This window comes from Phyllobates terribilis, unplaced genomic scaffold (assembly GCF_046119375.1).
Source record: "Phyllobates terribilis strain yellow unplaced genomic scaffold, ASM4611937v1 Scaffold_1__5_contigs__length_1240528914, whole genome shotgun sequence".
Lineage (NCBI taxonomy): Eukaryota > Metazoa > Chordata > Amphibia > Anura > Dendrobatidae > Phyllobates > Phyllobates terribilis.
In genome coordinates, this window is record NW_027362761.1 from 208642859 (window position 1) to 208669649 (window position 26791).

Here is a 26791-nt window from a genome sequence, read left to right on the forward strand (position 1 = left end):
GCCCGGTCCGTTAATAGACTTGTATCGGGTCAGGAACCAACCCAGTAGCGTTTCAGCCAAGCGTTTCCGGACCAATGGATTTGTATATGCAGAGTAAAGGATACAGCCCACGATTAATTTATGATTTTATCGATTATAAAAATACACTAGATTACAAGGCTATACAATTAACTATACAACGGTATTTGGCCAGAATAAGAGATATAACAATTAGAAATACAAAACACAGGAATAACAATGATAAATCAGTTACCGTTCTTGTGGTGCAAGGGAGGATCTGCTATCCCACAGGTTCAAGCTTAGTTGCAGTCGTCCAGGCCTCAGTAGCACATGGCAAAGGTGCTCCTCCCACTCAGAGACCTGGACTCGACATTAGGAGTTATTCACATCATCTCCTGGGTCAAAACTGAGGGGGTTTCTGGCTGTCGGCTATACTAAAGTCCTGTCATGCCCACCCTTGGTGATGTCAGTTTACTAAGCCCCCCCCCCCCTACCAATGCAAGTTTTGGCTCCATTTGAAAAAAATACCCATAACTTTCCCTGGGGTGATCTCATCGTATCACCAGAGGTCTCGTCGTGATCCTACTCTTCTGGGGAAGCCATTGACTCTAAACATGCCTCCCCTGGGACCTTGTATATGGTTCTTCTAAATATCTAGATTTCCAGGGCCCTCATGGATTTATAAGTCCCATGATTGTGTCCACGGGCACCTTCCCCACATGATACATTTTATTTGGGTTCCCTAACTTGTATCGTGTGGTTATGAATTGATAGTACGTCTGTAGCTTTTGGCGGCCATTTTCCACAAAGAAAGCACATGGTTCCTTGGGACAATGGAGAGGTTGGCAGGCTTGCACAAATGGTTTGCTTCTGGTTTCAAGTGACATCAAGGTGTTAATTACCCCCTAGGGTCTCGCTGACTCTGTCCTGCTTGGACACAACAGAGCTGGCCCACCTATTTACCATATCAAAGAAGTTCCTTGAGACTGATCTCCAGAGGTGGGGGCGAATTGCTCTGTTTACCAGGGGCTGGAGAATTGTGACATGGTAGGAACTGTGTGAGGGATTTTTAGAAATGCCAATAGGGAATATCTTCAGGTATGACGTATCATACCTAAGATGGCGGCTAACTTTCATGACAGTTCGGTCAAATGTTTTTTCACTTTCCGTATTGTGCACCCTATATACTTTACATTGCACGCCTGACACTCCACACAGTACACTATATGATGGGAATTACAGTTCATAAAATAATGTATAAGAAAATCTGAACCATCTGATAATAATACTTTTTTATTTTTATCCTCTGCAAACTTGCACAAATTGCACCTGGAGCCTGAACATCTTTAAAAACCTGTGGTAGAAATCCATGTGGTTTTTGTCACTTTTTCACTAAATAAACTTGGTGCTAATTAGCTTGCTAGGGTGTTACCTGTTTTAGCTACAAAATTACACCCCCCTGTAGGATTTTTCTATGTATGGGGTCTTGGTTTAAGATAGGGAGATATTTGAAAACAATCTTTTTAATCTCATGAAACTGCCTGCTGTATGCAGTACTGAAAGTAATGGAGTTTTTTTGATTATCAGAATTTGTTTTTCTCTTATGCAAGATTGATTCCCTGGAGATCATATTCACCCTTTTTACCGCTGAATTTATTGAATATTTTTTGTAACCTCTCTGAGCAAGTCTTTTCTTGATAGTGGATCACTCCTCCAAAAAAGCATCCTTCCTAGAACAGATGCGTTGGGTTCTGATTAGTTCTTCATATGGAATGGCGCCGATTGTGTGGCTTGGGTGACAACTGCTGGCCAGCAAAATGGTATTGCCAGCCATTTCTTTACGATATAATGATGTATCTACTGTTTTATTTACTACATTACCTGTCAAAAGAATGTCCAGAAAGGGCAAACTCTTAGCAGGTTCACTGAACGTGAATCGAAGGTTTAAATTATTATCATTGACATACTAGATGAAATCAGTTATGTTACCAGTTTCACCACGCCACACAATCAGCAGGTCATCCACATAACGACTGTAAATTATTAACCTATCACTAAAGGGGTTATTAACGTTATAAATCTTCCCTTCCTCCCACCATGCCATGTAAAGTATTGCTAATGAAGGGGAAAATTTTGAGTCCATCGGGGCACCTCTAATGTGTAAATAAAATGTATCATTAACCCCTTAATAACATCTGACGTACTAATACGCGTCTGTGCCCTGGGACTTAAGAGCCAGACCCGTATTAGTACGTCATGGCGATCGCGCGCGCACACAGGCTGTGCGGGCGCGATCGCCGCCGGGTGTCAGCTGATTGTCATAGCTGACACCCGGTACTATGTGCAGGGAGCGGTCACGCACCGCTCCAAGCACATTAACCCCCGCGATGCTGCGATCGAAGTCGATCGAAGTCGATCGCGGCATTGCGGGGGCAAGGGGAGGTGATCGCCGATACTCACCTCCTCTTCCGGCTTCCAGCGCAGTCTGCAAAGGCTTCCCGGGTGTTGCCATGACGACCCGATGTCGTCATGACAACATCCGGGTCACCAGAGAGCAGGAAGATTGCTTGGACATGCGCAGTGCATCTCCAAGCAATCTTCACACTGTGCACTTCTGACAGCCTTCATGGCATAGGGATGGTGCTCCATTCCTGTGCCATGCAGGCGATCAGAAAAAAAAAAGTGAAAGTCCCAGAGTGGGACAAAGTAATAAAGTGTATAAACTGTGTGAAAGTGGAAAAAAAAAAAAAAAAAAATGTGCAAAAATATTATAAAAAAATAAAAAAAATAATACACCAAAAATAAAAATATAATGTACCCATCAATAAATATTATTATAAAAAAAATAAAAAAAAAACAATAAAAGTACACATATTTGGTATCGCCGTGTCCGGAACAACCTGACCTATAAAACTGTCCCACTAGTTAACCCCTTCAGTGAACACGGTAAAAAAAAAAAAAAAAAAACCAAGCAAAAAACAATGCTTTATCACCATACCGCCAAACAAAAAGTGGAATAACACGCGATCAAAAAGACGCATATAAATAAAAATGATACCGCTGAAAACGTCATCTCGTCCCGCAAAAAACAAGCCGCCATATAGCTCCATCAGCCGAAAAATAAAAAAGTTATAGCTCTCAGAATAAAGCGATACTAAAAAATATTTTTTTCTATAAAATAGCTTTTATTGTGTATAAGCGCCAAAACATAGAAAAATTATACAAATGTGGTACCGCTGTAAACGTACTGACCCGAAGAGTAAAGCTGCCTCATCAATTTTACCACACGCGGAACAGAATAAAAAAAAAAAAAAAAAACAATTCCTGAATTGTTGGTTTTTGTTTATTCTGCCTCCCAAAAATCGGAATAGAAAGCGATCAAAAAATGTCACGTGCCTGAAAATGGCACCAATAACAACGTCAAGTCATCCCGCAAAAAACGAGCCGTCACATGACTGTCTGCCAAAATTTGGAAAAATTATAGCTCTCAAAATATGGCGATGCAAAAACTAGATTTTACAAAAAATGCGTCTTTTAGTGTGTGACAGCTGTCAGTCATAAAAACCCCATATGATTCTGGCATTGCTGTAATCACACCGACCCGAAGAATAAAGTCGTCTAATCACTTATACCGCACAAGGAACGGCGTCAAAAATAAACTCTTGAGTTAGGATTGGGCTAGGGTTAGGGCTGGGTTTGGGGCTAGGGTTGTGCTGGGGCTAGGGTTGTGCTGGGGCTAGGGTTGTGCTGGGGCTAGGGTTGTGCTGGGGCTAGGGTTGTGCTAGGGTTAGGGCTGGGGTTGGGATTTTTTTCAAAAGTAAGAAAAAAAGATGACGATATGGCGACTAGTGTTGAGAGCAAGTGCTTGCTACTTGAGTTTGCATCGGGTGCTCTGGTATGCATTTAGTATCGTGGGTATTTGAGTGACATGCTCGAGTCTCTGCCCCATATGCTTCGCGGCCAAAAAACTTTACGGGGATTGCCTGCCATGCACGAGCGATCCCCGCATGTTTTTTTTTGGGTGTCTAATAACCGTGAAACATGCGGAGCAGGGACTCGAGCATGTCACTCGAGCACACGCTGTACATGGTGCATACCTGAGTACCCGATGCAAACTCAAGTAGCGAGCACTTGCGCTCAAGAATAATGAAAACTTATTCAATATGATGACCTAATGTAAACAAATAATGTGCCGTACCTCTGGGTTCAAAATGTTCACTATACACCTTAATAAAATCTTTGAGGGGTATAGTTTCCAAAATGGGGACACTTGTGGGGGAGCTCCACTGTTTAGGCACATCACGGGCTCTCCAAACGCGACATGGTGTCCGCTAACAAATTGAATGGAAAATCGGCTCAAATTGTTAGCGGACACCACATTGCGTTTGGAGAGCCCCTCTGTGCCCAAACTTTGGAGCTCCCCCACAAGTGACCCCATTTTGGAAACTAGACCCCCCAAGGCACCTTTCTAGATGCATAGTGAGCACTTGGAACCCCCAGGTGCTTCACAAATTGATTCGTAAAAATGAAAAAGTGAAAAAAAAAACACTTTTTCATTTTTATGAATCAATTTGTGAAGCACCTGGGGTTCCAAGTGCTCACTATGAATCTAGATAGGTGCTTTGGGGGGTCTAGTTTCCAAAATGGGGTCACTTGTGGGGGAGCTCCAATGTTTGGGCACACAGGGACTCTCTAAATGCAACATGGTATCCGCTAACAAATTAAATGGAAAATCGGCTCAAATTGTTAGCGGACACCACATTGCGTTTGGAGAGCCCCTCTGTGCCCAAACTTTGGAGCTCCCCCACAAGTGACCCCATTTTGGAAACTAGACCCCCCAAGGCACCTTTCTAGATGCATAGTGAGCACTTGGAACCCCCAGGTGCTTCACAAATTGATTCGTAAAAATGAAAAAGTGAAAAAAAAAACACTTTTTCATTTTTATGAATCAATTTGTGAAGCACCTGGGGTTCCAAGTGCTCACTATGAATCTAGATAGGTGCCTTGGGGGGTCTAGTTTCCAAAATGGGGTCACTTGTGGGGGAGCTCCAATGTTTGGGCACACAGGGACTCTCCAAATGCAACATGATATCCGCTAACAAATTGTCGGCTCAAATTGTTAGCGGATATCATGTTGCATTTGGAGAGTCCCTGTGTGCCCAAACATTGGAGCTCCTCCACAAGTGACCCCATTTTGGAAACTAGACCCCCCAAGGCACCTATCTAGATGCATAGTGAGCACTTGGAACCCCTAGGTGCTTCACAAATTAATTCGTAAAAATGAAAAAGTGTTTTTTTTTTCACTTTTTCATTATTACGAATCAATTTGTGAAGCACCTGGGGGTTCCAAGTGCTCACTATGCATCTAGAAAGGTGCCTTGGGGGGTCTAGTTTCCAAAATGGGGTCACTTGTGGGGGAGCTCCAAAGTTTGGGCACAGAGGGGCTCTCCAAACGCAATGTGGCGTCCGCTAACAATTTGAGCCGATTTTCCATTCAATTTGTTAGCGGATACCATGTTGCATTTAGAGAGTCCCTGTGTGCCCAAACATTGGAGCTCCCCCACAAGTGACCCCATTTTGGAAACTAGACCCCCCAAGGCACCTATCTAGATGCATAGTGAGCACTTGGAACCCCTAGGTGCTTCACAAATTAATTCGTAAAAATGAAAAAGTGTTTTTTTTTTCACTTTTTCATTGTTACGAATCAATTTGTGAAGCACCTGGGGGTTCCAAGTGCTCACTATGCATCTAGATAGGTGCCTTGGGGGGTCTAGTTTCCAAAATGGGGTCACTTGTGGGGGAGCTCCAATGTTTGGGCACACAGCAGCTCTCCAAACGCAACATGGTGTCGCTAACAATTTGAGCCAATTTTGCGTTAAATTTGTTAGCGGACACCATGTTGCATTTAGAGAGCCGCTGTGTGCCCAAATATTGGAGCTCCCCCACAAGTGACCCCATTTTGGAAACTAGACCACCCAAGGCACCTATCTAGATGCATAGTGAGCACTTGGAACCCTCAGGTGCTTCACAAATTGATTCATACAAATGAAAAAGTGTTTTTTTTTTCACTTTTTCATTGTTACGAATCAATTTGTGAAGCACCTGGGGGTTCCAAGTGCTCACTATGCATCTAGATAGGTGCCTTGGGGGGTCTAGTTTCCAAAATGGGGTCACTTGTGGGGGAGCTCCAATGTTTGGGCACACAGGGACTCTCTAAATGCAACATGGTGTCCTCTAACAAATTTAACGGAAAATCGGCTCAAATTGTTAGCGACACCATGTTGCGTTTGGAGAGCCGCTGTGTGCCCAAACATTGGAGCTCCCCCACAAGTGACCCCATTTTGGAAACTAGACCCCCCAAGGCACCTATCTAGATGCATTGTGAGCACTTGGAACACTCAGGTGCTTCACAAATTGATTCATAAAAATGAAAAACTGTTTTTTTTTTTCACTTTTTCATTGTTACGAATCAATTTGTGAAGCACCTGGGGGTTCCAAGTGCTCACTATGCATCTAGAAAGGTGCCTTGGGGGGTCTAGTTTCCAAAATGGGGTCACTTGTGGGGGAGCTCCAAAGTTTGGGCACACATGGGCTCTCCAAACACAACATGGCGTCCGCTAATTATTCAAGCAAATTTTACAATCAAAAAGTCAAATAGCGCTCCTTCCCTTCCAAGCCCTGCCGTGCGCCCAAACAGTATTTTTTCCCCAAATATTGGGTATCTGCGTGCCCAGGGGAAATTGCACAACAAATTTTGGGGTCCATTTTTTCTTGTTACCCCTGTGAAAATAAAAAAAATTGGGTCTAAATTAACATTTTTGTGAAAAAAGTTAAATGTTCATTTTTTTCTTCCACATTCAAAAAATTCCTGTGAAGCACCTGAAGGGTTAATAAAGTTCTTGAATGTGGTTTTGAGCACCTTGAGGGGTGCAGTTTTTAGAATGGTGTCACTTTTGGGTATTTTCTGTCATAAAGACCTCTCAAAGTGACTTCAAATGTGATGTGGTCCCTAAAAAAATGGTTTTGTAAATTTTGTTGGAAAAATGAGAAATCGCTGGTCAACTTTTAACCCTTATAGCTCCCTAACAAAAAAAAATTTTGGTTCCAAAATTGTGCTGATGTAAAGTAGACATGTGGGAAATGTTATTTATTAACTCTTTTGTGTGACATATCGCTCTGATTTCAGGGCTTAAAAATTCAAATTTTGAAAATTGCAAAATTTTCAAAATTTTCGCCAAATTTCTGTTTTTTTCACAAATAAACGCAAGTGATATCGAAGAAATTTTTCCACAATCATGAAGTACAATATGTCACGAAAAAACAATCTCAGAATCAGGGGGATCCGTTGAAGCGTTCCAGAGTAATTACCTCATAAAGTGACAGTGGTCAGAATTGTAAAAATTGGCCCGGTCATTAACGTGCAAACCACCCGCGGGGCTTAAGGGGTTAAACATTAAATAATTATAATTCAGCAGGTACTTCAGTACTAAAAGGATAAATTCCTTCAATGAGTTAGAATAATTGCTGTACTGGTTTAAATGATAATGTACTGCCTCCATGGCATGGTGGTGTGGAATGGAAGAGTATAAGTTATTGAGCCCAAAATTTTTTTGCCACTTAAATTTTTCAAATAAATTCAACACTACTCCCCTATCTTTTAAATAACCTGGTATTCTCAACACTAGAGGGAATAGATATTCAGTAAGCCATTCACTTGATACCTTCTCCCATACTTGAGAGAATTGGTCTCGGGGGGGGGGGGGGCAGGGAATGACTTTTATGGGTTTTCGGGAGACCATAAAATATCGGTACAATTGGATGATTTTTGAATAAAAATGTACTCATTTTATCATTAATGACCTCTAAGGCTTGGCCCTGTTTTAAAATATTTTTAAGGGCTTCTTTAAAAATGAGTGTTGATTGTTTCAGATATCTCAAGTTTTATATATATCTTTTGTGATGTGATATTGGTCTATTCAGTAAGTCCATCTTGGTATGCATACTGTTGGTGTATAAAATTCTATATGTGATTTGCACTATATTGAACTCAAGCATCCATATGTATAGCATAAATAATTAATTGTTCCTCCTCCCCTTTCAGGGGTGGGATTGCCATGCAATTGATTTTAAATTTCACTTGAGCACAGTTCACTTTTATTCTATGATTAAGGGCGCAGTAGCGCCAGAAACATCAGTTGTCTTCGCATGATGTGGCTGTATTCCATCATTTAATCATGGATTAAAAAACAAGCACTTTGGAATTTTATTGACTGGTATGCAGTGCCGTCTTTTCCTATCAATATATATTCTTTGGATGGTTTGCTGGCAAGACGTGAAGGACGGACACCTACCAGGACATTGAGGCTGAGGCTGTGAAATCATTTGCAGTGTGGTGAGCTTTTTTTTCCCTGTTAATTAAAAGTCCATTTATTCACAAAAAAGTTAAAAGACACAGCAGCAGTACAAGCATCAGGTACAAAAACCGACGCGTTTCGACCTATGCGGTCTTAAGGCCCCGTCACACTAAGCGACGCTACAGAGATCCCGACAACGATACGACCTGTCAGGGATCGTTGCTGTGTCGCTATGTGGTCGCTGGTGAGATGTCAAACAGTCAGATCTTCCCAACAACGCAGCAACGATGCGGCGACCCTTAATGATCTGTATAACGATGCACGCCTATGTGTTTCTGTGTCTGGGTCGTTAACAAGGTCGTTGGTTAGGTGTCAAACACACCGATGCATGCTACCAAGCGGGGCTTCAACGATCAAAGAAATGTCCAGACCATTCCGACATGACCAGCGATCTCACAGCAGGGGCCTGGTCGCAGCTAAGTGTCAAACGTAGCAAGATCGCTGCTGAGGTCGCTGTTGCGTCACAAAACTTGTGACTCAGCAGCGATCTCGCTAGCGATCTCGCTTAGTGTGACGGGGGCTTTACTCATTGTTGTCTGCTAGTGTTACAATATCACTATTTAAACGAAAAAGCACACAGATCACATGTTAATGGGAGCCAATGAAAATTAGACATTCATTATATCGGTATGTTGCATACTGTGAATGTCAAATCATTAAATAAGTATGCTATAAAAAAAAGTAAGAAAAACAATTATAAGTATAGAAAATACATTGTTATGCATACCTATAAAAGAAGAAAAATCAGATATGTATTAGTATAATAATATGCCATATTTTTAACAATCTGATGTATATGTGTTATGGAGCTGATTATAACTAGTCTATATAGAAAAAGACAATTTGTTACATGTGCAAAAAATACATTATTACAATGCATATATTGCAAAATGAAGGAGGAGAAAATGCATATTCATGAAAAAGTATCTAATAATCCGTTGGATAGAAAGAAGACCAATACGGCACTGAGAATTATTAGGAGCCCATATAAAAAGGACATTATGTTTTTTGTTTAATTGCATTAAGTTAGTTATACACACTGCAATATCATGTTATGCCTGACATTCAGACCCTGTGGCACTCTTGTGTCAAGTTGGAATATCCATAGGATTCGCGGTTCAACACAGTTCTCCTGTAATTGCCGCCTCTTGCAGGCTTAGTTACCTTCTCAATAGCTCTAAATTTGAGTGCAGATAAATCTCCTTTATGGGTATTTGCAAAATGTCGAGAAACTGCAGAGATGTTCACTGCTGTTTTACTAGTTGCATCTGATATGTGACGTCTGATGGGTTTCTTGAGCGGTGCTATAGTGCATCCAACATACTGGATATGACATTGGATGCAGTCAATCAAGTAAATGACACCTGCTCTATTGTAGTTCATAAACTACTGTATATGGTAAGTTTTGTTAGTAGAAAATTATGTAAAATCATTAGATTTCAGTACATGCTCACAAGAGATACATCTTGCGCTTTTAGGACAACCATGTGTCTGATCTTATCTGCTTTTGAGATTGGTATAGACTAGGGGCTAAAATAGATCCTATGGTGGGGGCCCTTTTAGCAGTATATCTAACATTGTTTTCTCATTAATACCTGGGCCAGTTTTTCATCCTGTTGGAGAATCGGTAACTATTTTTTAATGATTTTAACTACACCATAATACTGTGGACTATATTCAGTAAAACATATGATGGGACTGGTCTGTTTAGATGCCATGTCATTGCTGGAATGCCTGCTAGATATGTTATCCTGGGCATTATAGTCCAACAATGACCTCCTATTCATTTTACTGACATCATTAAGAGTAGTGATGGGCGAACCCGAACAGTAAAGTTCGGGGTCCGTATCGAACACCTACTGTTCGGGCATGAACCCCGAAAACTGACTTCCTCAGGAAGTCCGTATTACTGTTCAGGTTTGGGTGTTTCCCGTGCTGTTACTTGCGTGACAGCGCAGGAAACACAGGCTCTGATCGGCGGTAATAGCTTTACCGCGGTCAGAGCTCTGTGGCAGTGATCCGCGGTAAAAAGCTTACTGCGAGTCATAGGTGCCGGCTGATGGTACTACTACCACCATCAGCCGGTGCCTACTGTCATAGGAAACAGCGAGCGCAGGCACCGCTGGAAGGGAACAGTAGTCTCTCATAAGCCGGCGCCTGTGCTCTGCTGAAAGTAAAAAAAAATGTTAAAATTAATAAAAAAAATTAAAATAAAACACATTATACTCACCTACACCTTGTTCCCGATGTTCTCCACCCCTGCAAAAAAATAAAAAATAAAAAAACACCATATACTCACCTTACAGCTAATACCCGAAGCCCATGATCACCTGTAATAAAGGTAAAATAATAAAGCAACCTCATCCTCACCTGTCCGCTGCAGTCCAAATAGAGAGGGTCCCACGAAGATCCCATAAACAGAACGGCCACATTCTAAAATGTGACCGCTCTGTTCAGCAGCTGGCAATACACTGACTCTCTGTGTATTGCCGGCAAATGAGGTCCGCGCATGCGTGGTGAGTTTTTTCCCAAGCTTGCAATGAGTTGAACTGAGTTCAACTTTATTACAGGTGATCATGGGCTTCAGCTGGAATGGGCGTGACGGTAAGTATGGTTTAATTTAGAACAATAAAGGTGTCTGTGTTTATTTCAAATAAAATATTTTATTCTGGGTATGAGTGTTTTTATTTTACATTTCACCTTCACTATGGGGTTAGTAATGGGGGCGTCTTATAGACGCCTCTCCATTACTAACCTGGGCTTGATGTCAGCTGGCATTATAAGCTGACATCAACCCCAACCCTATAACCCAACTGCCACTGCTACAGGGCAATGGGCAGAGCGAGGCTAAGTGCCAGAATTGGCGCATCCTATGGGGCGGCTGAGGGCTCCTGTTTCTAGCCTTGGAAGGGGGCCAATATTTATGACCCCTTCGTAGGCTATTAACCCCTTAAAAGCCCAAGGTGTACTAATACGTACCTGCGCCCTGGGCTTTAAGAGCCAGGTACGTATTAGTACACCCTGTTGATTTCGCCCACACAGCCTGGGTGTCAGCTGATTGTCACAGCTAACACCCCGTGCTATGTGCTGGGAGCGGTCTCACACCGTTCCTGGCACATTAACCCCCCCAATGCTGTGATCGAAGTCGATCGCAGTATTGCCAGGGCAAGGGGCTCCATCCCTATGCTATACAGTCGATCGCAGTATTGCCGTGGCAAGGGGCTCCATCCCTATGCTATACACGCGATTAGAGATGAGCGTTGTTCTACTCGAACTGTTCGCCAATCTCAAATTCGAGCTGTTTTGGGCGGTGTTCGAGCCGGTCGGCGAACACGAACAATTTGAGAAAAATTCGGCTGTTCGAGGTTATGTTCGATAACTGTTCGTGCACCAAAATCATAACTGGATTTTTTCTCAGTAATGATGAAAATTAATGTTAATACGCAGTTTGAGTGTACAGCGGGGCGGGGGGAGGGGCAGGGGATGGATCTCTGCAGGAACAATGAAGATCTCCATTTTTTTTTCTCTTTCCCGCATTTGCAGTGGGGAGGTGCAATCTGTCAGCCTATCAGCAGCGCACACACGGAGCGAAGTGCTTTTTTTCACACAAGCAAGGGCATGTGTGATTGGCAGTGTATGTCACATGTCCTTGCCCTATAAGACCAAGCCATTTTCCCCGTCGCCACCATTTTCTCACTGCTGCAGCTGCGTGTTAGACGGCACCGCTGTTGCTGTGTGCGCTATACCTTGTTAATTTCAAGCCAATTTTCGCACAAATATACAGATAGCTTGGGAGTAGGGAATAGTTGTGATTGCAGTCCTTTTAAGGACTAGGTTACAGCATTTCCTACGACTTTTATCAGGCAGGTCTGTGCTCTTAAATAGATAGATTGTGGGAGTAAAGACTAATTGTAATTGGAGTCCTTTTCAGGACTAGGTTACATCAGTTCCTATCAGTTTTTGCCAGGCAGGTCTGTGCCAGTGCTGTGCAAGTTTTTTCACAGCATTTGGCTGAATCTAGCAAAGCTAATCCTTTTTGGCCTATTGCAGAGTGTGTTAGTCAGTGGAGTAGCCTATCTGTGTTGCAAGATATACCACCTGTGTATAGAATACCAATTTTTTTACTGCACCTAGTGAAGTAAAATCTTTTGGGCATAGCATCATTCTATTAGTCCATCTATACTGACCTCCATCAGGTTGCAAACTGAATATAATTTTTTTCTGCATCTAGCTCTGAAAAAATATTTGGGCTTCTAGCAGTGTGTGGGACTTGTTCTATTAGTCCTTCTATACTGACCTCCAGCAGGTTGCAAATTGAATATAATTTTTTTCTGCATCTAGCTCTGAAAAAATATTTGGGCTTCTAGCGGTGTGTGGGACTTGGTCTATTAGTCCATCTATACTGACCTCCATCAGGTTGCAAATTAAAAATAATTTTTTTCTGCATCTAGCTCTGAAAAAATATTTGGGCTTCTAGCGGTGTGTGGGACTTGGTCTATTAGTCCATCTATACTGACCTCCATCAGGTTGCAAATTAAAAATAATTTTTTTCTGCATCTAACCCAGCCAATAGTTTTGGCCTAATACCACAGTTTGGCCACTCAGCTCTGCTCGGTTACCATCCATTGTTATTTTGTGCAAACAACTCCAGAGTTGTGAATTAGTTAACCACCAAAATGAGTGGAAAAAGGCCTGCTGCTGGTGGAAAGGGGAATAGGCGTGTTGGGAAGGGGAAAAAAGGTTGTGTCCGTGGGGTAGGTGCAGAAGAAAGACCATCTTCCAGCCAAACTAAAATGTCTACTTCTTTTAGCGGACAATGTGATAAGATCCCTTTCTTACGGCCACGCCAATCGCTACAAATTCCAGATGAGGCACAAAAACAGCAGGTGCTTCAACGGATATCAAGTGCTCCTTTAAGTGGGCTCTCCTCCACATCAACTTCAACATCACAAATACTCCAGTCCTCAAAGGTGTCACCCAAATCGCACTTGCTTCCTCACAGCTCCCAAATCTCCAGCTGCCCGTCTGAGTATGAGGTAGAACAGATGGTTGAGTCTGCAGAGCTGTTTACTCATACTATAGCCTGGGAATCAGAGGTCGACTCCAGCGCTTCTGTGAATCCAGACGAGGAAATGATCTGCACTGATGCCCAGAATCTTTATGAGTCGGATCCAGGACCAGACGCAGAAGGTTCTGACCATAATGTAGACCCTCATTCCCAAACTGTAACTCCTGTTGGTGGAGACAATGAGGAAGACGATGATAAGACTCAAATACCTGATTGGAGCGACAACTTTAGTTTTTTGTCAGGGCAGGAACAGGTTGGCTCTGAGGACGACGGGTGTGATAACGCACAGGGTGATGATGATGAGGTCGGAGATCCCACTTACTGTCAACCCACAGTCAGCCAAGAGATGAGGTCAGCAGAGGAGGTGGAGGAAGATGCTAGTGACGACGAGGTCAGGTTGCGCCTTCCTGGACAGAGACGTAGTACTGGAAGCACGTCAACAACTGCATCCTCAAACACAACTCTGCCTCTCACCACAAGTCGTGGTGGCTCTTCAGGTCGCATGGGTGCTAAGCCTTGCATAGCCTGGGCATTTTTTCAGATCGATAAAGATGACCCAACTCGTGTTATCTGTAACATTTGTCAGCAAAAGCTAAGTAGAGGCCAAAAAATACATAGTTTGAGTACTTCATGCATGAACCGGCACATGGACATGAAGCATAAGTTGCAGTGGGAAGCTCAGTGTGCTACAATGCGGTCTAGCCGGCCGGGCCAACCACCGTCTGCCATATCTTGTGCATCCGCGGCCTCTTCATCCTCTGTGACTGGGGGGACAGCAGTCACACCTGTTTTGGGGCGCAGACCTGCCACCTCTTTACCCGCAACAGCCAGCGTGATTGGCAGGTCATCATTTTCTTTGGAGGTGGTAACACCAGCTGGTCTTGAGCGCTGTCCGACATCGATAGCACCACCTTTGGATCAAGGCAACCTAACATGTCCGCCTGCATCTTCCTCACAGACCGGCAGTTTGCCGGGGACACCCTTATCAACCCCGTCTAAGCACAATAGCCAGCCCTCGGTCCCTCAGATGTGGACAAGTAAAAGACCATTTCCTCCTAGCCATGAGAAAGCTAAGAGGTTGAATTTCACCATCTGCAAGCTCTTGGCTACAGAAATGCTGCCTTTCCGCCTGGTGGACACAGAGAATTTTCGAGACCTTATGACCGTCGCAGTGCCCCAGTACCAGATGCCCAGTCGGCACTACTTCTCAAAGAAAGGTGGGCCTGCGCTCCACCAGCATGTCGCACACAACATCACCGCTTCTTTGAGAAACTCTGTGTGTGACAGGGTGCATTTCACCACAGACACTTGGACGAGTAGGCATGGACAGGGGCGTTACATGTCGCTGACTGGGCACTGGGTAACTATGGTGACAGCAGGACAAGGGGCTGCTGTCCAAGTCTTGCCGTCCCCACGAGTTGTGCGTCAATCCTCTTTATGTCATTTTTCCTCCACTGCTTCTGCCTCCTCAACCTCCTCTCGGTCTTCCACCTGCACCCAAAGCCTGTCTGGTCATGCCACAAGCTTTCTAACTGCGCAGAAGGGATCCTGCACACCTCCTTACTATGCTGGCAGTAGGGCTCAACGTCATCAGGCGGTTTTTACATTGAAATGTCTGGGAAATGTGAGTCACACAGCTGAGGAGTTGTGGTCAGCTCTGGAGAACCAATTTCATGGATGGTTGTCTCCACTGGACCTGAAACCAGGGAAGGCCGTGTGCGACAATGCTGCAAACCTGGGTGCGGCCCTTCGCTGGGGCAATGTCACACACGTGCCTTGTATGGCTCACGTGTTGAACCTGGTTGTCCAGCAATTTTTAGCCCACTATCCCAGACTAGATGGCCTTCTGCAGAGGGCACGGTCGCTGTGTGCTCACTTCCGCCGTTCGCATCCCGCAGCTCAGCGACTTACATCTCTACAGAAGTCGTTGGGCCTGCCACTTCACCGGCTAAAATGCGATGTGCCTACCCGGTGGAATTCAACTCTGCACATGTTGCAGCGACTGTGGCAGCACCGACAAGCCCTGGTGCAATACGTTCTGACGTATAGCCTGGGCCAACGAGATTCAGAGGTGGGGCAAATCACGCTGGAGGAGTGGTCTCAGATCAGGGACCTATGCACCCTTCTGCACAGTTTTGAAATGGCGACGAAGATGTTTAGTGCTGACGATGCCATTATCAGCATGACTATTCCGGTGATTTACATGCTGGAGCACATGTTAAACAGAATTCGGAGTCAGGTGGTGGCACAAGAGGAGGTGGAGGAAGTAGAGGAGGAGGAGTTGTATGCGGAAGGGCTAACATCTGCAAGGTCCAGACGGTCGGCAGCACCAGGGCGGCAGGCATGTGAGGGTGGGGGAGATGATTTTACCAGGGCGCATGGTAGCAGCCAAACTAGTGAGGAAGGTGCAGGAGCCCAGGAAGAAGTGGAGGACGAACTGATGGAAGACTCATCAGATGAGGGAGACCTTGATCACATTTCTGTTGTGCGAGGTTGGGGGGAGAGGACAGAGGAAGGAAGCATGATTGTTACCTCGCCACCAACACAACAGGGACTTGGTGCTCCTGGATGCGCAACACACATGAGTGCCTTCTTGCTGCACTACCTGCAACATGACCCTCGAATTGTGAGAATTAGAAATAATCCTGACTACTGGGTTGCCACACTGTTAGATCCCCGGTACAAAAGTAAATTTGCAGAAATTATTCCTGCCATAGAAAGGGATGCACGCATGCAGGAGTATCAGCAGAGACTGTTGCAGAATCTTACATGTGCTTTTCCACAAAATACCAGTGGTGCACGTAGTGAATCTCACAGTTCCAACTTGCCAACCGTGGGACCGTCAAGTGTTCAGCACTCAAACCGTAACAGAACCACAGTATCTGCTGGTAACATCAATTTTGCGGAATCATTTCACCACTTTTTTAGCCCATCCTTTGCAAGGCCACAGGAGACAAGAAGTCTGACACATAGTCAACGCCTAGAGACGATGGTACAGGAGTATCTCCAAGTAAACATTGAAGCCACGACTGTGTCACTGGACCCTTGCTCTTTTTGGGCTTCCAATCTGGATAAATGGCCGGAGCTAGCCACTTACGCCTTGGAGATCTTGTCATGCCCCGCAGCCAGCGTTCTGTCTGAACGTGTGTTCAGCGCTGCTGGTGGTGTGCTGACAGATAAGCGCACGCGGCTCTCCACTGATAATGTAGACAGACTCACGTTCATAAAGATGAACAAATCATGGATCCGAAACGACTTTTCTACCCCTGTGTCATCCTGGGGAGAGTAAAAGCTTGATGATTGGTTAAAATCACCCTACCAACCGTTTTAAGCTTTCAAATTACTAATCATGTTTATCTGTATCTTGACTGGAAAATAATTTGGGCTTTGTAGCAGTGTGCAGCACTGATCCTATTAGGCCATCTATAATAAGCTTCACCAGATTTAAAATTAAAAATAATTTTTAGCTGCATCTAGCCCGGAAAATAATTTTGGGGCTCCGAGATGCGCAAGACACATAAGTGCCTTCTTGCTGCACTACCTGCAGCATGACCCTCATATTGTCAGAATTCGAAGTAATCATGACTACTGGGTTGCCACACTCTTAGATCCCCCAAACTTTTCGATCAACCTTTTCATTTTAATAAAGACCAAAAAAAATGGTCATTTTTGAAATTATAAGCATTAGCAGGTTGTTAGAAACTGAAATCAAACAGTTTTCAACTCAAAACTTTATTCTAGGTGATGTTACATTTTCACATAGGACCCCTTGTTCGAAAGGAGCTTCTGAACTCTCTCGTCCATTGAATTTGTCAGGTTTTGGATGGTTTCTGCTTCAATTGTTTTGCATGAGGACAGAATACCCTCCCAGAGCTGTTGCTTAGATGTGAACTGCCTCCCGCCATCATAGACACTCCTTTTAATGATGCTCCAAAGGTTCTGAATGGGGTAGAGGTCAGGGGAGCATGGGGGTCACACCATAAGTTTGTCCCCTTTTATGCCCATATCAGCCAGAGATGCAGATGTTTTATGTGCAGCATGAGATGGTGCATTATCATGCAGAAAAATGATCTTGCTGTGAAATACACGGTTCTTCTTCTTGAACCATGGCAGGAAGTGCTGTTTGAGAAAATCCACATACATTATGGAGTTCATCTTTAGCGCCTTCAGGGATCCTAAAGGGGCCGACAATCTCTCTCCCCATGATTCCAGCCCAAAACATTACTCCACCTCCTCCTTGTTGGCGCTGTAGCCGTGTTTGCGTGGGGTGTCCATCAACCAGCCATCCTCCACTCCATTCATCTGGACCATCGAGCGCTGCACGGCACTCATCCGTGAACAAAACAGTTTTGAAATCAGTCTTCATGTAATGTTTGGCCCACTGGAGCCGTTTCTGCTTGTGTGAAGTGGATAGAGGAGGTCGACAGGATGGCGTATGCACAGCTGCAAACCTCTGAAGGACCCTGCATCTTGTTGTTCGGGGGACGTTGGAGGCACAAGCAGCTTCAAAAACTTGTCTGCTGCTATGACAAGGCTTTTTTGTCGCTGCTCTTTCAACCTGACGTAATTGCCTGTAGGAAAGAGTCCTCAATTTGCCCTTATCAGCACGCACACGTGTGTACTGTGAATCAGCTACATACTTCTTGATTGCCAAGACACTTCATCCTGATCATCGCACAATGTTGATTGTAGTCATGCCTTGACCTAAACACTCCACAATTTGTTGCTTCTCAGCAGCCGACACATCCTTTTTCTTTCCCATTTTGGCAGAAAATGTAGGCTGCTTAATAATGTGAGAGAGCCTTCTTAAGTAGTCTTGCCTTTCATTGGACACACCTGCCAAACTAATTAGCACAGGTGTCTGCAATTGCTTACAGTGATATAAAGAGCCCTGACACACATCACCATCAATGAGTTTAACTGACAAACAAACAAATTCTTCCCTTATCACTCCTAAACACTTTTTGCATAATAATTTGGAACGCGGTGTACATGTGCTTTTCCACAAAACACCAGTGGTTCACGTAGTGAATCTTACAGTTCTAACTTGCCAACCGTGGTCTGTATGGAATTGTTCAATAAAGGGCCCAAAATTAAGATAACATAGATGGGAGAGGTCTCTATGAATAGGAATTCCTAAGTATTTGATACCCTGTGAGGGCCAGGCAAAGGGAAAGTTGGACTGGATGGAATCCTATATGGATTTAGGGAGGGAGACATCGAGGACCTCAGACTTCGCTGCATTGATTTTAAAATTTTACCATGTAACAAAGTGATCTATTTCAGCCATAACAGCAGGGATGGATATATGTGATTGAGTGATATATACTAGGACATCATCAGCAAATAGAGAGCACTTGTACTCGGTGCCTCCCACCTCAATCCACCTAATATTGGGGTTATGGCGAATTGATGAGAGCAGGTGCTCCGTCACTAGGATGTATAAGAGAGGGGACAGAGGACATCCCTGCCTTGTCCCATTGGTGATTGTGAAAGGTGATGAAAATGTTCTGACGCACCCCCTGGGCCTTGGGACACCCGGAGCCGGACCCTTTTTGGTGGATGCTGGTGGTTGTAGTCTTCGTGGCGGCGATCCGGTTCCGTGGCTCAGGGCGGTCAAACCAGTGGCGGAACTATTTATGTGGTTTTGATGTTTAAATGTCCGACTACGCCACCCGTGGATTGCGGTCAGAGTGAACCGCCGCTACAGGGCAGACCGCTAAGGCTGGTGTTGTGGGTGCAGCAGAGCGTAGCATAACTCCCCACGGGAGGAGTATAGCCTCAGGGCAGTGTATGCGGAGGATGGGGGTGATGGTGCAGGGCAGCAGCAGTAACGACACGGAGTCAGTGATGCAGTTCAGGGCCTTTACTCACAGTTCTTATTATCCAGACCACGTCTGCAGGTAACGGCTGCCCACGTCGTACTGTGCTCACCAGGTGAGGGGCTCAGACAACTCCCAGATAACTTTGGAGCGCTTCACAGGACCCCCTTTGTGTGTCCTTTGTCTGGCCTTTCTTACCAACACTTCTGTCCGGCTGCCTCGGGCCTCCTCTTGGTAAACTTGGCGCCAGTTTCCCTGACCCTATGTGGTGCCTTCCTAGCGGGTGGAGCAAGGGGCTGCGCCACATAAAATGTCAGAGCCTCCGGTTTCTAGCTGAGGGTCGTTTCCTGCCTCCACTAGTTCGGGGACCGGTCTCCCCCTTTGGCCTGACCCCTCCACGCAGGTGGATTCGGGCGTGCGGTGGCGACTCGCCCGTCCGCACCCCTGGGATCCCTTCATTCCTCGTTCCTGGAGCCTTCTCCGCTCCTCTTCCTTCCTTCTCCCTCTTGCAGGCCTGGGCCTCTGTTACTAGGCCCGCCTCCGGAGCAGAGCTCATGCAGAGCCCCTGCTCCCTGCCACTTCTGCTCAGACTTCTCTGCACTGAACTAAGATGGTGCCCACCTTTTATACTCCCTTCTCAATGCACCCAGGAACTGCTTCCTCCCTGCTCCTGCCCTGCAGGGTTCCCCTTCCTCAGTGTTCCCTCCCCCCACTCCAGCCAGGGACAGGGACTGTCGTGCCCATCTCAGGGGCATATTGGTCGCCCTGCCCCACGGCAATGTGGTGTAATGCATGCAGGTGTCGGGTCCTGATCCACACTCCATCCTTATCTGAGAGTGAGATATCACACCTCTGGGTGAGGTGCAATACGTCTGTAGCAACCGAGCCCTCGGTGCTACAGTTCCATTTATCTTCAGCCTAGGTGACGTATTGTGATACAGGGCCGTGATTTTGGCTATAAAAGGGTCCCCTAGACCCCTACCCCAAGCTTTTTAAGAGAATCATATATGGCGTGCCAGGAGACTCTATGGAATGCTTTCTCAGCATCCAACGAGAGTATCTACTTACAAATTTTTAACTGCATCTAGCCCAGGAAATACTTTGTGCCTAGTAGCAGTGTCTGCTAGTCAGCGGATTATCCCGGCTGTTAAGCAAGCTACACCACCTGTAGTTTGGACACTTAATTTTTTCAAAGGAAATGCTTCGGGACCACGGGATACTTAGTGAAGAGCATCAGGAGGCACCCCAAGGCATAGGGGCTGGGACTGGCACTAGGATGCCTTGCGGTGGACAGCCGAGCTCGATCCTTATAAAAGCTTTTTAACTGCAGCAGCTTTAGTGGACGCTACTGGAGCTGGAATTACGCGGCTGCTGGCATGAGACTTGCCCTCCAATAGATCCTTGTAAATGGATTTAAAGTGTATTCATTCAAATTAGAGGGACAATTTAAATTAAAAAGCTTAGAGCTGCCTCCACCACAGGGGGGCTCTCTCGACCCACCAGCGGACAGGCACCAGTATTGGGAGAGGGGGGCTGGCCGTCAGGGTTCACCGCGGCTCTGGCACAAACCCGGCGACACGGAGGTGGCACGGGCAGGAGCGGACTGGCCGTCTCGGCTTCTCACTTTTTGGATTTTAGAAGGGCATGACATGCCTATATCTGTGTCTCCCCCTCCTTTTACTCCTCCACCTCTTTTCTTTTCGCATGACTATATGTACTTGTCACTTTTCCATGTGTTAGTTGTGTCTTCTGAGCAGTTTGTCAGCTTTTGGACACCTTTGAAGGTGTTTTCTATGTGTTTCTATGTGTTTTTGTTTGCCTGCCATTGGTTTTAACGGTGTTCGAAGGTGTTCGACGAACAGTTCGACGAACAGTTCGGCGAACACACGGGTGTTCGACGAACCGAACCGAACTCGAACACTACGGGGGTGGCTCAACACTACACGCGATCAGAGTAAAAAAAGTGAAACTCCCATAGTGGGACAAAGTATAAAAGTAACTGCTGGAACCAGGCTGGGCAGGAGGGAGTACCCATGCCAAAGACACTGCTGGGAACCAGCTGACGGTACTGGAACCCGGATGGGTAGCAGAAGGTACAAGAGCCAATGTAACCACCGAGGACCAGCTGACGATACTGGAACTCAGTTACTAAGCAGGAGGTACCTGTGCCAGAAAGCACTACCAAGGACCAGCAGACGTTGTTGGAACTTGGATACCGAGAAGGAGGCACCCTAAGCCAAAGGCACTGCTGAGAACCAGCTGAAGGTACTGGAACTCGAATGGGTAGCAGAAGGTACCCATGAAAAAAAAAGTTGCAAGGCCGCGAGCCGGCCTGAGTTACCGAAACCCACAGTCCTACAGGGGGTGCTTGTCCTATTGGCACTATGGAAACAGCCTTCATTGCCAGCTCCCGCAGCCCGCATAGGAGTCACCTAAGCTGCAGGCACCATAGAGTCAGCTAACCTGACCGCAACACGACAGGACAGGGTATTGGAGGCAAAGTGACGTTGACACTACCCGGAAACAGCTGGCATGCTGGAACCAAGCTAGGCAGGAGGGAGTACACGTGCCAAAGACACTGCCGGGAAATAGCTGGCGGGGCTGTAACCCAGGGTAAATACTGAAAAAAGAGTGGAGCCAGAGGTGTAATTGGAGCAAGTTTTAAATCTGTAGTACAGTGGATGTGGACAGAGCAGGAGAATTTGCCGGACACACAGCAGGGGAACAGCTGACGTTACTGAACCCCAATAACACGGCAGCAAGTGTTGACTGTGCAGACGGCACTTCTGAGCAGCAACTGGCGGTGTTGGAGCTCATGGATAATACTGAAAACAGAGAGGAGCCAGAGGTGTAATTGCAGCAAGTTTTAAATCTGTAGTAGTAGTGAGAATGTGGACAGAGCAGGAGAATTTTCCGGACACACAGCTGGGGAACAGCTGACGTTACTGAACCCCAATAACACTGGAGCAAGCGTTGACTGTGTAGACGGCACTTCTGAGCAGCAACTAGCGGTGTTGAAGCCCAGGGTAAACACTGAAAACAGAGGAGCCAGAGGTGTAATTGGAGCAAGTTTTAAATTAGTAATAGAGTGGATGTGGACAGAGCAGGAGAAATTGCCGTACACACAGCAGGGGAACAGCTGACGTTACTGAACCCCAATAACACTGGAGCAAGCGTTGACTGTGCAGACGGCACTTCTGAGCGGCAACTGGCGGTGTTGGAGCTCAGGGATAATACTGAAAACAGAGGAGCCAGAGGCCTAATTGGAGCAACTTTAAAATCTGTAGTAGTGTGAATGTGGACAGAGCAGGAGAAATTGCCGTACACACAGCAGGGGAACAGCTGACGTTACTGAACCCCAATAACATGGCAGCAAGTGTTGAATGTGCAGACGGCACTTCTGAGCAGCAACTAGCAGTGTTGGAGCCCAGGGTAAATACTGAAAACAGAGGAGCCAGAGGTGTAATTGGAGCAAGTTTTAAATTAGTAGTAGAGTGGATGTGGACAGAGCAGGAGAATTTGCCGGACACACAGCAGGGGATCAGCTGACGTTACTGAACCCCAATAACACGGCAGTAGTGTTGAGCCACCCCCGTAGTGTTCGGATTCGGTTCGATTAATCGAACACCCGTATGTTCGCCGAACTGTTCGTCGAACTGTTCGTCGAACTGTTCGTCGAACACCGTTAAAACCAATGGCAGGCAAACAAAAGCACATAGAAACACATAGAAAACACATAGAAAACACTTCAAAGGTGTCCAAAAGCTGACAAACTGCTCAGAAGACACAACTAACACATGGAAAAGTGACAAGTACATATAGTCATGCGAAAAGAAAAGAGGTGGAGGAGTAAAAGGAGGGGGAGACACAGATATAGGCATGTCATGCCCTTCTAAAACCAAAAAAGTGCGAAGCGGACACGGCCAGTCCGTTCCTGTTAGAACTCTCCTGTTAGGTTTTTTCTATTTTGCTGGTCACATGGCCTTTTTTGCCTATTTAATCCTGCTCCGCCCTTCTGGCCATGCTGGACTTCATTGTAATTTCTACTCTTAAGCTAGCCAGGTGCTTTGTAACCTTTCTCAGTCAGTTTAGCTAGGTCTTTGACCTCTATGTTCTATGTTGTTTGTTGGTCTTTTTACTGCTACAATTTCTGCTAGGAGGTGTCCATCTTTCTCCCAGTCCCTAGTTCTTGTAGGGATCCCTCCCTCACATCTATAGGTCTTCGTTCAGACTAGCTGAGGACTTTAGCGGGTCTGATCGCAGAATCAGGTTCCCCGTTACATCGTAGGGATCTAGCTTAGTTCTATTGTAGGGACAGATCTCCTGTCTTTCCTTAGTGCTTGTAGCCTATCATAACAGTAAGTCCAGCCCAAATATACAGTACAGACCAAAAGTTTGGACACACCTTCTCATTTAAAGATTTTTCTGTATTTTCTTGACTACGAAAATTGTACATTCACACTGAAGGCATCAAAACTATGAATTAACACATGTGGAATTATATACTTAACAAAAAAGTGTGAAACAACTGAAAATATGTCTTATATTCTAGGCTCTTCAAAGTAGCCACCTTTGGCTTTGATGACTGCTTTGCACACTCTTGGCATTCTCTTGATGAGCTTCAAGAGGTAGTCACCGAAAATGGTCTTCCAACAATCTTGAAGAAGTTCCCAGAGATGCTTAGCACTTGTTGGCCCTTTTGCCTTCACTCTGCGGTCCAGCTCACCCCAAACCATCTCGATTGGGTTGAGGTCTGGTGACTGTGGAGGCCAGGTCATCTGGCGTAGCACCCCATCACTCTCCTTCTTGGTCAAATAGCCCTTACACAGCCTGGAGGTGTGTTTGGGGTCATTGTCCTGTTGAAAAATAAATGATGGTCCAACTAAACGCAAACCGGATGGAATAGCATGCCGCTGCAAGATGCTGTGGTAGCCATGCTGGTTCAGTATGCCTTCAATTTTGAATAAATTCCCAACAATGTCACCAGCAAAGCACCCCCACACCATCACACCTCCTCCTCCATGCTTCACGGTGGGAACCAGGCATGTAGAGTCCATCCGTTCACCCTTTCTGCATCGCACAAAGACACGGTGGTTGGAACCAAAGATCTCAAATTTAGGACTCATCAGACCAAAGCACAGATTTCCACTGGTCTAATGTCCATTCCTTGTGTTCTTTAGCCCAAACAAGTCTCTTCTGCTTGTTGCCTGTCCTTAGCAGTGGTTTCCTAGCAGCTATTTTACCATGAAGGCCTGCTGCACAAAGTCTGCTCTTAACAGTTGTTGTAGAGATGTGTCTGCTGCTAGAACTCTGTGTGGCATTGACCTGGTCTCTAATCTGAGCTGCTGTTAACCTGCGATTTCTGAGGCTGGTGACTTGGATAAACTTATCCTCAGAAGCAGAGGTGACTCTTGGTCTTCCTTTCCTAGGGCAGTCCTCATGTGAGCCAGTTTCTTTGTAGCGCTTGATGATTTTTGCAACTGCACTTGGGGACACTTTCAAAGTTTTCCCAATTTTTCGGACTGACTGACCTTAATTTCTTAAAGTAATGATGGCCACTCGTTTTTCTTTACTTAGCTGCTTTTTTCTTGCCATAATACAAATTCTAACAGTCTATTCAGTAGGACTATCAGCTGTGTATCCACCTGACTTCAGCACAACACAACTGATGGTCCCAACCTCATTTATAAGGCAAGAAATCCCACTTATTAAACCTGACAGGGCACACCTGGGAAGTGAAAACCATTTCCGGTGACTACCTCTTGAAGCTTATCAAGAGAATACCAAGAGTGTGCAAAGCAGTCATCAAAGCAAAAGGTGGCTACTTTGAAGAACCTAGAATATAAGACATATTTTCAGTTGTTTCACACTTTTTTGTTAAGTATATTCCACATGTGTTAATTCATAGTATTGATGCCTTCAGTGTGAATGTACAATTTTCAAAGTCATGAAAATACAGAAAAATCTTTAAATGAGAAGGTGTGTCCAAACTTTTGGTCTGTACTGTATCTCTAAGGAAAGACCTCCAGTTTCCATCATGGTGTCGGTTCAGGATTTGGCTCAACGCCTGCAAGGACTCTCTCTGGAGGTGGCCGAGCTCCAACAACATGTGAGTAGCTGTTCTGGAGCGCATTTTGTGGAGCCAAAGGTACGATTGCCTGATTTATTTTTTGGTGAACAACAAGATTTTTTTTCCTTTAAAAATGCTTGTTTATTGTATTTTCGTTTGAGACCCAGATCCTCTGGTGATGAATCACAGCGCATAGGGTTCATAATGTCACTTTTGCGCAAAGAACCTCAGGGATGGGCCTTTTCTCTCCAACCTAGTGATCCGTGCTTTAGATCAGTGGATAGATTTTTTTCTGCTTTGGGGTTGTTGTATGATGATCCTGATCGTATCTCATCAGCTGAGACGGAATTGAGACTTTTGAGGCAGGGATCAGGTAATGTGGAAAATTATTGTACTCACTTCCGTCGGTGGTCTGCTCAGGTGGGGTGTAACGATTCAGCTCTGAAAAGTTTGTTTCTTGCTGGGCTAGGTGAAAGGGTTAAGGATCTGCTTATTGCTTATCCTACACCTGGAAACTTGCAGGAGGCAATGCAATTAGCTCTACGGGTGGACAGGAGACTGCGTGCAAGGGTTAATGAGAGTAAATCCTTTGCCATGTCAGCTCCTAGTCTTGAGAGGGTCTGTACTGACATTGGAGAGCCGATGGAGATTGGGGCGATGTCACCCCACTCTCAGGAAAAAGACTGCAGGTTTTCTGAAGGTTTGTGCTTTTATTGCGGAAAATCTGACCATTTCATTAAGAACTGTGTGCTTCGTATGAACAAAGAAAAAAAAAAAGGCAGTTACGCCCGTATAGCCTGTTTAAACACTAAGGGGGTATTTCTTTCTGCTACTACTGCAGCTCAGGAAGAATTAATTGAATTTCGGGTATTTGTGGATTGTGGTTCTACTCTGAATGTGATTGATGGGGGATTCTTGGAAAAGCTTAAATTAAAACCCAAACCTTTGTCATCCCCTATTGCCGTGGTTTCTGTCGATGGCTCTCCCTTGAAATGTGTTACTCACAAGGTTTATGAATTTCCCCTCACTATTAATGGTATTCACCAAGAAAATTTGGATTTGGTAGTATTAAATAATTTGCCTTCTCCAGTAATTTTGGGGTTACCCTGGTTAAAATTGCACAATCCTGTACTGGATTGGTCTACTAATGAAATTAAGTCCTGGAGCCCTAAATGTTATGACAAGTGTTGTAACGGGCGCATTGCTGCTGTGGATAAAGGGGAATTACCTGTACCTATTCAGGATTTTTGGAAAGTTTTTTCTGAGGAGGAGTCGCAAATTTTGCCTCCCCATAGAGACTATGATTGTACCATTGAATTTGTCCCTGGAGCGACTCTTCCTAAAAGTCGTTTATTTAATCTTACTATTCCTGAGAGAAAGGCTTTGGAGGAATACATAGAGACGAGCTTGGCCGCCG